Source organism: Manis pentadactyla, chromosome 13 (genome assembly GCF_030020395.1).
Source record: "Manis pentadactyla isolate mManPen7 chromosome 13, mManPen7.hap1, whole genome shotgun sequence".
Lineage (NCBI taxonomy): Eukaryota > Metazoa > Chordata > Mammalia > Pholidota > Manidae > Manis > Manis pentadactyla.
In genome coordinates this window covers 38,585,071-38,599,084 of record NC_080031.1, presented here as the reverse complement: position 1 = coordinate 38,599,084, position 14,014 = coordinate 38,585,071, and the positions used below count along the sequence as shown (strand labels likewise).

Here is a 14,014-nt window from a genome sequence, read left to right as displayed (position 1 = left end):
CTGAAGGTCTCTGGGACTAGACGACCTTCCCTGCATCCGTCCTCTTTGGGGTCAGAAGATGAGACTGTCTGGCTTGGAGCTGTTTAAGAGAATCCTACCAGACTGAGGGCTTATATTCCCTTTGTATGAATGGAGAAGGACTCATCTTCCTGTTTGTGATGAAATTTGCAGAGTTTCAGGGATGGAGAGGCTGAACACACCCAGCAGCCTCTATGCTCTGGAAGTCTTGTGAGCTCTCAATAGTACCATGAAAAATCACTGCCACCTCCCCCCACCCCTTTTGTAGGCTATAGTATGCAACACTGATGGTGGAGCCAGCCTCACTTTCTCTTTTCTGCAAGTGGGGTGGCCTGGACTCTCTGCAGTACAGATGTCATTTAATGTGTAGCCCCAGGGTTGCTCACAGGGATGTCCTGCCTTTCTGCACATACAAGTGCAAACATAAACTTTATCTTTGCAAATCGATTGGCTAGTTTTGCTCAGTAGGAACAGAGTAACCCTCCTGAATTGTCCAGATTAGAATTTTCAGAGCATGATGGACCCAGAAACAAGGTCAATTTTCCCCATCTGCATCTAGGTAATATTAGGTAAGACGGGAGGCCTTGAATACTCAGGTAGGCATACCTTATGTCATCCCTCCCTCCCCAGAGTCCTTCTATGGCTCCCCGCTACTATAGATAAAGATCAAAACCCTTTAGGATGTCTGCAAAGCCCCAAATAAGACCTCCTGGAAAAAGATGCTCTTTGGATCCCTTTCACATCATTCTTTGGACTCCAGCCACTCAGGACCTCTTAGTTTCTTGATTCTGTTATGCTTTTCCCCAACCTCAAGGCCTTTGCATATATTGCTCCTTTTTTCTTGGCATGTTCTCACCTACCTCCACCCCATCCTTTGGTCTAAGTAATTCCTGCTCATCCTTCAGAGCCCAGGTGTCACTCCATGGAAGCCTTCCCAGACTTCTCAGACTAGGTCTTATCATGCTCTCTCAAAGCCCCTGGTAGCATTTGCCCCAGTTGTAAATACATTGTGTAATTGATTATATTCTCTTCTCTCTGGTAGAATGTAAGCTTCATGAGGGCAGTGCCTATGAATTTATCCTGTTTACCATCCAGCACAGTGCCTGGCACAAATTAGATCCTCAACAAATATGTGCTGGATGAATCAATGGGTTCACCAAGCTGCCAGTGGAACCTCTCCCACCCTCGGCAGGCAGACTTCTGACCCGGATTGTGCAGATGCTGTCCTATCTTATCCTTTAAAGAGGAAATCTATAGGTGGGTTAACTTCTGTGATTTTTGAGGCTTAGCTGTCATGAGATGATCACTAGTCTCATCTCCTCCTGTTTTACCTCCCCCAGGCAGTCTCCACTAAGGTAGGTCATGCCTGCTGCCTTCTTCTGGTTCTTAGCCTTCTGGTCTTTGTGTGAAAAATATGGCTTTCTCCAGGCAAAGGCCAGAAGGCTACCTGGGCCAGGGGAGGTTATTGGCTATTATCTCCTGGGTTACAGGTCCAGAGCTAGGTTTCTTAGCTTGGTCTACCCTGTCATAGACTCAATTTCAGGATGAGATTGAGCAGCAAGTCATCTGGCCTGCTTGGGATGGTTTTGGAAGAAACTTTAGTATCTCCTTGAGAAGTCAGCATTTGGTTTTTGCAGGCCCTCCAGGACTTTGCATCTTAAGACCTGGCTCAGGGGCAGCTGAGAAGCTTGCTTGAGAGCTTTCTTTCCTCTAGATAACTGGACTGCATCTTCTTGGCTGAGCTCTGAGCATCTCTAGGGCACTCCAGTTGCCTGTAGTGGGCATGTGCCATTCCCAGCCACTCCCTCACCTGCCTGTCCTTGGGCTCCCCTCTGCTGAGTCAGCAGCCTACTCCCTCTTCCCCCACCTCCTTGTTGGTATTGTTTAGCCAAACTAAGCCAAGTCTCTTTACAATGAGGCAGTTCATCTGGAAGCTTACATCCTGTACTGTATTCCAACATGACATTTAGCCAACTGGCACCCAGCCATGAAGAACAATCCTGGAACAGAGGCTGCTGAAAATTCATGGCCCTACACAAGTCAACAGCAAGGACCATACCGGAAGGCTGTCCTGTTGCCAGGCCTCTCTTTCTGCACCATCTTGCTTCCTGTGTAGCATCACATGGCTCTGCTCTGCCGGCAATCAGCAACCCACTTCCAGTTTTTGTGGGTGGATTGGCTGTCCTCCATCTAGCCAGGGCATTTGGATCTTTTCTCTATGTTCTGCTTACGAGGTTGGGAAACAAGCCAATATGTTTCCTTGGAAATTGCCTCCATGGATATAATTTGGCATCCTAATCCCAAGGGGAATATGTTTCTTTGTTTCTTCCACCTGACACTTTTCTTGCCTTTGGCTCTCATAGAGAAGCCTCAGGTGGTGCCAGCGCTGTGGGGCAGGGAAGGGATGATGGCACATGGCTAGGAGGGGCAGCAAAATGGGGTTACATTTGGCTACTAGTGCTGGATGTAGCTTTGAATGTCCAGGGCTGTAAGTGAGCTGAGAAGGGAGGTAGTCACAGGACTGTTTCTTACTTAGTTCCTGGACTGATTGGCTGTGACTTTTATCAGGAACTCCCTAGTGCTTCTATGAGCACCAGTGTTGACCTCTGTTATAGGCTGAATTGTGTCCCCCTCTTCCCCCCAATTTATATGTTGAAGTCTTAACCTCTAGTAGTTCAGAAGGAGTCTTAAACATGTAATTAAGGTGAAATGAGGCCATATACATAGATCCTAACTCAACACGAGTGGTGTCCATATAAGAACAGGAGATCAGGAGACAGGCATGCAAAAGGACCATGTGAAGTCAAAGAACAGAATGTGGTCATTTGCAAGCCAAGGAGAATGGCCCTCAGAAGAAACCAACCCTACTGACACCTAGCCTCCAGAATTATGAGAAAATAAATTTCTGTTGTTTAAACCACCCATTCTGTGGTGCCTTGTTATAGCAGCCTTAGCAAACTAAGACAACCTCCTCTAGACATAGCAGCAAAAATTTGAAGAAGGGCAAATTTTGCAGAAGAAACAAGCAGTAGATTAGATAGTGCCATTTTGACAAACTTCTTGGGCTCTCAAGATTAGTGGTATCTCTCTGGCTTTGCCAGTTCTTTCTTCTTTAGGCAACCACTGATCTCATCTTTTTTTTGTAGTTAGCTAAATAGCTACCATTATTGCTGGCTAGTATAAGAGCATTTCTTTTCTTATTTCCCCATTGTGAAAACTTTATGATATGAGCTGCAGAATCTCAGTGTCACCTAGCATGGTTGGCCCTGCCCTCCAGAAGCTCACATGCTATGGGGAGAAATTCATGAAGATCATTTCACTGCAGTATAGTAGATGCCATGATAATCAGCAGAGGAATTTAGGACCACAAAGGAAGACAATCTAAGCTTGCCTAAGGAGGCCATGGAAGGCTTCATGGAAGTAATGGCAGAGCTGGAAGCCTGTTGCTTCCATGGGGGTAGAGCCTTGATCTTGCTCACCTTTCTTTACCCATGAAATCTAGGACAGTGCTTTGCACATAGTAACTGTTCAGTTTGTTTGTTGGGTAAATGGCCCTCTTAAAGTGCCACTCAGCTTTATGATTCCATGATCTGTGACCTTAGAGACCCTCAGCAATCAGATGTTGGAAGGTGCTACTGGCAGACAGCATGAAGATGAGCAGATATGGGGTTTTGTAGTATGCAAAGTCATTTATGAGCAATCAAACTGGAGGTGAAGGAAGAGAGCATAACAGGCTTCCCTTCTTTGCATCTCAGGGAGAATCCTCAGGCATAACAACAGGAACCCAGCCAGTGCACCTGCCCCACGTGCATGATCAGAGGCGATGTCTCACTCTCCACAAAGTAGATGTTGGTCAAGCTCCTCACAGCTGTTTCCCGGAGAGAGGAAAGCCCCTAAGTTCCCAGGCAGTGTGTTTATAAAATTCTCCCTGCAGCCCAAGAACATGAAAATGCCTCAGATGCAAGGACTGGCAGCTGGTGCAGCAGAGATTCAAGCTGACGGGGAGTGGGGAAGAGAGCACGGGGGAGAGAATGGTCGACGCTGAATCAGCGTGCCTCTCCTCTGGAGAACACCCAAGGGAATCTAAAACTGAAGTTCAAGAAATAACAAACATACAAGACTTTTGAAAACAAACTGTGCTCAGACATCTTTTACAGTTGAGTGGTCAACCCTCAGACAGTATTACGAGGAAGTAGGGACAGATGGCCCAATACCCAAAGGATTCGGGCAGCTCATGCTCCTTATCCTAGAGCTCCAAGAGCTTAGATTAAAACCCTTTCTGCCTGCCTTTGCAATACAGAACTGAAAGAGCCCACTTGTCAGAGGACAGGCAACTGTGAAGACTTGTCTGACCCCGGTGTGTACTGTGCGATGCTTTCAGAAGAGCTGTTTTGTTTCACGCCACGCTGAGCTCACCTGGGCAATGACCTTGTGACAAGAATACCAAGCTGAGTCCAGATCAGCAAAGAGAAGACAGGAAGAGGAAGAGGAAGAGGAAGAGGAGCAGAGGCAGCCATGCGATTCAGTGACTGGCAGAGACCTCTTCTGAATGGCTAGTTAACTTCATTTTTAATCCTTCCATCAGAGTTGATAACATTTTGCTGAGGGCAAGTCCTTGTAGTTAACCTCTCAGTCTATAAAAAGCTGGTTCAGCCTCAGGGCTCTGCCCAAATGTAGGCCCACTCAAGCTGCACCAGGTCTGGGTTCTCTCAAGATCAAACTAACACATGGCAAGCTCTGTGCACGCTGACATCCTCAAGAGCTTCCTGGGACATCCCCCCCTCAGCTGCCAGGACTGCCACGTCTGTGCCTTCCGGCTCTGTGACCAGGGAGACGGCCGTGGAGCCAGGTTCTCCTATGTGCTCCATGTGCACGTGTCTTGGGAAGCTTGTGGTCAGCTTTTTGATCACAAGAATGTGATTATTCTAATGGTAATCACAAGAATACCATACAGAGAGGTCATATGGAGATACAAGCCATCCCAACCTCCCTTTTGAACAGCCGCCATTGTGAACGAGATACGTAAGGAATCCCAACCCCTCTCTCTCGCCTCTCAGCCTGACCACGGGGACCTTAAGTCAGAGGGCATGGTTCTTTTTCAATTAAAGGCAAACATTTCTAATTCTTTGGACCTGTATCCTTGCAAGCCACCTACACAGTGCTGTCTCTTACACTCTGATTTTTCAGTAAACATCAGCGACAGAGTGACTGCTTATACAACAAGGGAGTCTGAGGGGGAATGAAAGAGGAGGCGCCTCGGCGGAAGAGGGGACGCTCAGAGCCTGGGGTCGCTCCTCACAGACTGGCAGAACATGCTAGCAGTCAGCCAACTAGTCGCAGGGTGTTGCTGAGCAGGACCAACTCTGCACTCTGCTTGGGCCAGGCAGGCGGTTACCACCTCTGCTTCCGTCTGGATTCCAGGGAAGTTGGTATACATCACAGGGCATCTTGCAACGGGAACCCCATTTCACATCCAGTTAGCCAGCAGGGTTTGTGCACATAGCCATTTATTGTTTTTAGCTGCTTCTCTCTCTTAAGAATGTATGACTTTTATTTCACTGTCTTTCCAGATTAGCCTTCTACCCTCCCCACAGGGCCCCCAGAGGCTTGCAGAGTCAGACCTCTAGGCACCCGTGTCCTCCCCGCCAGTGCTGGGGGAGGTGGCAGCGTCTCTGGCAACCCCAGGCTTGAGTCTCCCTCTGTGAGGTACCTAGTTGGCAGGTCATGCAAATCGGTTTTGCCTGGAGTCCTGCCGAGAAGAAAGGGGAGCTTGGAGGCACTGCTCTTGCTCTGGGCTCTGGGAAGCTGCATTTTTCTCTGCTGCTGCTTTCAAGTGATCTGATCTCTAATCTCTCAGCTGTTGAAATGGGGTGTGGTTCTGATGAGGCGCCTGAGAAATGGGAACGTGCTGTGCTTGCTGCCTTTGAGGGTCGGTGGGCGAGAACCACACGCCTGTCCAGATCTTATCTCCTCAGGAAGGGGCAGGAAAACAACCCAGCCAAACAGCTGCCTGGACTAGAACACCACGCAGTGCCTTCACACTGCACACCCACATGCGGTGAAGTTGCCATTTCCCACGGAGATGAAAGGGGGAGGTAAGGGGTGACAGGGAATCCCTAGGCCCCCATGGGGAGGCTGGGCACGGAAGGGACTGGCAAGCCCCCCATGCAGGTGGACCCACTTAGCCATCAGGACTCATCACCTCCACCTGCTGGTCTCCCAGGAGGGGCCTCAAGGACCAGGGAGAGGCTGGGCTGTTTTCGCTCTCTAGGAGAGGCCCTCCATCACCCAAAGCTTGATGAACACACGCTGTGTGTCCGCCTTTGCTCTGGGGAATCCAGTTAAGTATAGGACAGTCCCAGCCCCCATGGAGCTTAGTAAAAATTGAGTAGGGAGACCAACTACAAATAAAGGAAAAATGAAATAGCATATAACACACACACTCACATAAATCACACACAAGGGCGGTTACAGGTGACACATGACTAATTGGCAAATGAGACACATTCACTCAGTTTGCTCCCACACTGACATTTCACCAAATCAACAAAACAAGAGGATAACATGCTGCTGCAGCTGGGTGAGCTGGAGAAGGGTGGGGGCTGTTCAGAACAGGGCAGCATGTCCTGGCTGGAGCCACCACGATGTGTCCCCTGTGCTAACGTCAGAACTTATTTTCTGAAATGGGTTCAGGACCACCTTTGCCACACTCTCAGGAGGTCTTGGTTGTATCTTCCTACAAGATAATGATCACACCTGCTCACACCTGCCCTTCCTCCCACCCCAGTGCAGGGCCCTTCCTCCACTGCTCACTGTGCACACTTTGATACAGAGTGGATGCCAGCAGCAGCTTCCCTGCTATTGTCTTGGCCAGAACACTCTTTTCTCAGTCCCTAAGATGGATTCCCACTGAGTTATCAAAAGAAAGGCATTGAATTTGAAGCAAATTGGTTTGGGAACAAATCCAAGCTCTGCTACTCATTAGGTGTGTGACTGTAACTGTGGGCCTCAATTTCCACCCCTGTAAAGTGGGTACAAAAAGGTTATCTTTATTGTTATGATAATGGTGAGGATCAAGAGGGATTGTGAGTGTTAGGCAGCTAGTGTGTGTCCAGAAGCTATTGCTATGTGGAAATTCACTAAGGTCTATGCTAAAAGGGCCTTCCAAACTTACATATACATTCAAATCACCTGAGAATCTTGTTAAAAATGCAGATTCTGGCTCAGTATAACTGGGTAGGGCCTGAAATTCTACATTTCTGGCAAGTTCCCCATTGATGCAGATGCTTCTGGTCCAAGGACCACAGTTTGTGAATAGCAAGGTACTGTCTTATGATCATAATCCTGCCTTTCCATTATTTTCTCAGGTGCTGACCCTGCTGTGTTTCTGCAGTTTACACTGACTTTTACCTTCTCTGTGTTTGGAACCTCCTGCGTCATCCTTCTAGGTCCTGGTTGTATCTTCCTACGAGATAATGATCATACCTGCTCACACCTACCCTTCCCTGTTGCTGATTTTTTTAGCGTCTTGATCTCCTTTCCCTTTCGGCCTCAGACTACGCTTCTTTCTGTTTGCCTTCCAGAGTGGCATTGCTCACACTGACTATCCTCCTTAACGTTTCTGGCTTGATCTCACAAAGTTCTCTTAACAATTTGCCAGAGGTCATCTTTGGCTAAAACTCATCCCAATTGTCTTTTCCCCTGGGCTGTTAGGAAGCTTATAGTTAAGTTTGTGGTGAGTTTTAGCAGCATTTTCTCCCTGTGCTTTCTTACCAAGTTAGTTTCTCCAACTTGCCATCTTTCTTTTATGACTTGGTTATTAAAGATTTTGTTTTTTTGTTTGACTATCTTTATTGCCATTTTCTATCTGAGTGAACTTGGGTGAGTCACTTAACCTCCTGGGAATCAGTTTTCTCTCCCATGAAGTACCTTCCTCATATGCTTTTTGGGAGAATTAAATGAGTTAATATTTGTGAAGTCCTTTAGAAAAGGGCTTGGTAGATGATAAGAACCACATAAATGTCATTTATTGTTGCTGTTGTTATTTTATAAAATGCCTCACATCCTTTTTAAAAGTGAGATGGGTATAATCATCATCACCACCAGCAGAAAAACTGTTGATGTTCAAGTGCTAAACTTACCATAAAATTATCCTATTACACTGGAATACTTGAGTTATGAGACACATTTTAAGCTAGAAAGAAAGAAATTTAGAACAAATTGAATCAAATACAATGGACAGTAAACTTTAGAGTGTAGAGTACATGTTTCTTGTATTCTAAAATCAAGTAGTTCCAAGACAGGTTGAACTGAAAGAGAATTTGTCCTTCCCAACTCTGTGCCTGTAAACCCGAACAGTCCACTGATGCACCATGTAACCTTCACAGTACAAAGTGGGCTTTGAGCATTGCAGTCACAACCGAAGCAATGCCCTTGTCTTATGTTTGCTTATTCAAAAGCCTCCCTCACTACACTCTACACTCTGAGGCATTTTATAAAATAACAACAGCAACAATAAATGACATTTATGTGGTTCTTATCATCTGCCAAGCCCTTTTCTAAAGGACTTCACAAATATTAACTCATTTAATTATTCCAACAAGGCATTTCATTGATTTCTATCTCTGCCTAGTGCCTGGCACAGAATATCTCAACATGTTTTTTGGATAAATGAATGCATGCATAATGCTTACTTGGGTTGCTCTGAAGATGGCTTCATTGGCTCCTGTTTTATTATCTCCCGTGTCCTGGTAAGGGAAGAATATCCAGGTTGCCCTGGGTTTCTTTGCACCTGTCAGCCTCAGGCAGAAATGAATGAAAGCAGAGGTGCTGTGTTTGTGCTGAGTATGCCCAAGCTGTGCAGCATCCCCTATTTGTCTGAAATCTTGTCTTGGATGGTGGAGGTGGGATGCTGAAGACAGTTTCAGGAGGAGGCAGGCTGCATCTGGCCAATTGCTGGAAGCTGCTGGTGTCCCCAACAGTGAGCCTACTCCTTCCTTCACTCATGCTGGGAGCATTCCCTGAGGTGCTATAGCGGCCTCTTCCTCAAAGAATCTACCCCAGGGCCCGGGAGTCAGGTCTGTGGGACTCTGCCTAGGTCATGGTGATTGGTGTCTCACCAACCAAGAGACAAAAGGAAGTGGGCAAATGTAAGAGAGAGAAGAGGAGAGGGGATGGCTTCCTGTTTCCTACTACCCATCTGTCAGGTGTGGCCCCAGCTCTGGTGACTCTGCACAGCCATTTCCACTTGTCCCCCAGGACTTGCATCTGGGCTGCAACATGAGGTTGGAGGCCTAGGATGGGGAAGGCTCAGTATGAGATGAGCTTGGTGCCGGCACAGGGGGTACTGTGCAGCGCGGAGGGAGCTTCAGCATTCTTCCACTTGCCCTGAAGTTCTTTTGCCCCAGAGCTGTTTCCTGGCTGTAGAGGCCTCCGTGCCCCTCCCCATCCTAATCAGGACACAGTCCGCTTGTCCTGCCCTTCTCATCTGCATCAAAAGTCAAGTGTTCCGAGGAGTAAGAATTTGTGCTCTGGAGCTAGTACAAACTGGTGCAAATTCTGGCCCTGCCACAGGCTGTTGTGCAAGTTATTTACCTTCTCTGAGGACAGCTAACTCATTCAAAATGTGTCAAAGATTATCCACTCATAGTGTTTTGTGAGGATTATTTTAGATAATGCTTATGAAAGGCTTAGCATATTTTGAGCCCACAGCAAATAGTGACTGTTACACTGTTTTATAATTACATTTTTCTCCAACTCACCTTGTCAGAAATAATCACGCTTTCTTTGGTGTTAGTACAGAACATTCCAAAAATAATATATAGCATTTTAATACTAGTACATATATGTATAATAATTTGCTATATATGTATAGTATATACTTATATGGTATAACTATATTTCCTGTATGTACTGTATGCTATATACAGTATATACTATGTTTAATAGTATATAAAATGTATAATATAATATGATGATAATAATGATAATTACTTTTTATTAAATGTCTACCTGTGCAGATATTGCTGTATGAGCTTTATATGTACTCTTGAATCCTGACAAGGTAGGTATAATTGTTATTCAAATTTTATAGATGAGAAACTGAGGCACAGAGAAGTTAGCAACTTGCTTGAGGATATGAAGTTAGTAAGTGGAAGAGCAAGATTTGAAACAAGGTTGGCTGGCTTAGGTACTAGAGTCTCTGTATGAGGGCTTTGCATCCACCCCTGAGGTGTGGGTCTCACCATGCATTACCCATGTCCAATTCATCCTCAGAACCTCCCCAGAACCTTGTCCAGGTTTACAGTGGTCTAGGAACGCTTGTGCAAAGCAGATGCCGTCAGTAGCTAATAGTCCAAGGAGGGAGGGTGCCCAGGTGCCCACAGCCAGTGTCCAGTTCCCAAAGACCTGGCCACCTACTCATTTCTGGCCCAACTAGATAGGCTACATCTGAGCCTAGCAGCACATGGCAGATTATTTTTCCCCTAGGGAAAAGCACTTAGAGTATACAAGACATACTGTAATGGGACAAAATGACCACTGAACTAATTAGAATAAGAAAAACAGAGGCTCAGTTTGCAGTTAGGCACTGTATTTGAGGGGTGGGCAGAGGTAAGATGTTGGGCACAAGCATGGACCTGATCACGTGGTGCTCAGGCAAGAAAGGGAGATACTCCTTAAGGTGCTCTTTAAGGAAACAGCCTATTCAGGCTAGCAGGGCCTTGCTGAGGCACCTGTCCCTGCCACACTCTAGGCTTGGCAGGACTTGACCACCATCTGAAGATTGCTCTCTGCACCCACCTACCTCAGAAGATGAGAATGGTGTAATGAAATGAGCATCGACTGGTTAGCAAGTCACTTAAGTCTTCTGAGCTTAATTTTCCTCTCATCTGAAATGAGGACTAATAATAAAATCTGCCTCATGAATTGGGAGAAAATGAAGCATCATACATTGTGAAGTCATAAAGATACCTTATATCTGCAGAATGTTTTAATAATAAATAAAAATAATAGCAATAATAACATCTAACATATATACAGCATTTGTCATATTTGAGGAACTCTTCTAAGTGCTTTGTATATATCTGCACAACAATCTTATGAGATAAATAATAAAAATAGTTATTATATCCATGTTAGAGATGAAAAACTGAGGCACAGAGAGGTTAAGTATATCATCCAGTCACAGAGCTAGTGAGTAGCACAGGGGCGTTAAACACAGGGAACCTGGCTTTAAGTCTGTGCCCAACCACCCTGTCACTGAGATGAAATATTAGCATGTGCATTTATAAAGCATGCCTGCTTCCACCTTCACAGGTGATCCTCCACGTCCTGGAACCAGGGAGCTCCTTGGCCCTGGGGAAATCGGACCATTCTTTACACTGAGCTGAAACTTTTGGAGAAGTGTCTGGAGTCTACTATGGAGCTTAAAACTTTCCTGATGCTTGCAGAAAAATATTAAGAGGGTCATCTTTGTTTTTATAGGGAGGTTGGATAATCACTCCAAACTGTCTAGATTCTCACTGTTCTGACACCTCACTGTCCATTAGAGTCCCCAGCAGCTGACCTGACTACAGTGGAGGTGTCTGAATAAACAAGTTCTCTGGTACTCATCAGGTACCCACCCCATGCCCAGTACTGTGCAGGGTCATGGGGGCATGATGTGTAAAAGAAGCAGGATTATGGTCTCCATCCACAAACAGTGAGCGGTCTACCAGGAGAGATCAAACAGCTGAAAAAATATATTGACATGACGAGATAATACCAGTATGTAAGAGTTCGATAACACATGAAATTGTTCAATATTGACAGGGCAACTATGGCAGATGAATTTGTGTCTCATTGATCTCCTAGTTTTTTTCTCAAAGTTTTAAGTTTCTGTAAGGACATGGTGACCTGTCCTTCCTTCCAGGGAAGAAAAGAAAATTCCATGTAAAAGAACATTTAACGTTCTTTTACATACACGCCGTATCGCCGAGCTGTGTCTTTGTCCTCTCACATGCACCCTTCATAGCGGTGGTAGGGAGCCAGTTTCAGGTATGTCACCCCTGAGAATTAACTCACAGTGGTGTGAGCAGAGTGGACTTGAGGCCAAGAGGTTAGGTCAGAAGATTCCCTGCCCTCTACTCCCTTCCTGTTGAGTTTTTACTTCCCCAGGGATCTTGAAACTGCTTCCCAACTCTGGAGATTTAAGTTGCATCTATCATCTTAAATCTTCGGTGGGCTTTCTCACCTAGCTGAGTGAGTTAATCTCTTTCAGCTTTAGTTTTTCTCATCTGGAAGATGGATATATAAGAATGAATGTGAGGAGGGACCGAAATAGTCAATACAGAGTGCTGATCACAGTGACCGGTATATCTCACTATAACGGTGATTTTCTGCTGGTACTAGCTCTGCTCCCACGTTCTTGCATCACCCTCACCATGAGCATTTGCACCTTCATCGTTAGCGGCATGGGCACCATCATATTCTTCACCTCCCCAGTCATCATCATCTCACCGTGCCTCCCACGTCCAGCTCCCTTAGGACATTTTAAATGAGTGGTAAATGATCTGATAAACACCATGCTCTCCCCAGTGTGACAATGGCTTAATTTGTCACCCTACTCAGATAATATCTTTATTCAAGTTTTCAGAGATAAGGGACTGACTTGCTGAGAATGAATGCTGGACAGTCTCAGTCCCTGCGGTGGAAGAGGAGGGCTGGCAGCTCTGGCTGGAGGGACCTCTGGATGCTCCTGATGGGGCCTCCTTGGTGGCTGGTGGGTGCACCCCAGAGAGAGATTCTTTTTACTGAGTTCTCACCACTTTCCCATGAATAACAATGCAGGTAAAAGAGATCTTAGTCCACTAAAATCCCTTTTTCCCATTAATTACAGTGTCATGGTAAAGAGAAGATGCTTCATTTCAATTTTAGTCCCTAATAATGGGAGTGCCTGGGAGAGAACAACAGAAATATTTGAGGTTGGGGTTCTGCAGCAGGAAAAGCACAGAGTTAATTACCTTTGGCTTTACAGCCATATTTCTATGTACATAATTGTGTTTCATCTTTATAACCTGTGGCTATGCTTTGAGGGTTTCTGAAGTAGAGAAATTACCTGTGCCGTGTCTAGAGTCACATCCTAGTTAGGAGCTCATAGGAAGATGGACGTAAATACTACTTGGGCCCCCAAAGAACAGCACTTCTCTGGAGAGATGTTTATTTGGTAATTAAGAAGAGTACAGAGACTCATTCTGAAAGTTCTGCTCTGGGCTCTCATGTAAAGTTCCACTCTGTGAGGGGATGTTCAGTTCCGTTGAATTTCTTCAGCAAGTCAACACAAATTACAGTGTGGAAACGAGTGTGTGAAGACATTTCCGATGTATTTCTTTTTTTTTTATCCTTGGATAAAAACACAGTCAGACCTTTGTGCACAATGTGGATTCTGAAAAGCTATAAATGACAGAGTGGGAGGATCTCAAAGTATCTCAGGGGAACATTTAGCACAAACACAGCACATGCCAACCTGCCTCGAGGCTAGGACACCAGCGGCTTCTCTGAGCAATCCCCCTCTTCCTACACACTCACCTGAAAGGGGCCAGAGGGCATCCCCTTGGCTTGCACAGGAGGCTTGGTCCATTCATTCACTGAACAAGTATTTATTTAGTGGCACCTAATGCCAAGTGTATTCAAGGTGCTGAGAATACAGCAGTGAACAAAATGGGAAAAAATTCCTACTGGCATAAATTCACTTTTCCTCAGATTGGTTTAATATTTTTATTTTGCTCTATTTGATTATATATATGAGTGAATATATATTTTATATATATATGTATGTATATTCTACATACATATAGAATATATATATTTATGTATGCATATTTTATAAATAAATCTTAGATTTCTCAGGTTTATATACAAGTAATACATAATAAAAATAAATATATTTATATATAAATATGTCTTCTTTGATTGTATGTTCCAAGAATTCAGGGTTTAGTTTATCTAAACTGATACT

At 45.2% G+C, this 14,014-nt stretch overlaps 1 long non-coding RNA gene across 1 annotated transcript in view; it reads left to right on the top strand.

Annotated features, from left to right (window-relative positions):
- LOC118917669 (uncharacterized) overlaps positions 1-14,014 on the top strand; it is a 35,934-nt gene that overhangs the window by 9,607 nt on the left and 12,313 nt on the right. The gene's annotated exons all lie outside the window — the stretch shown is intronic.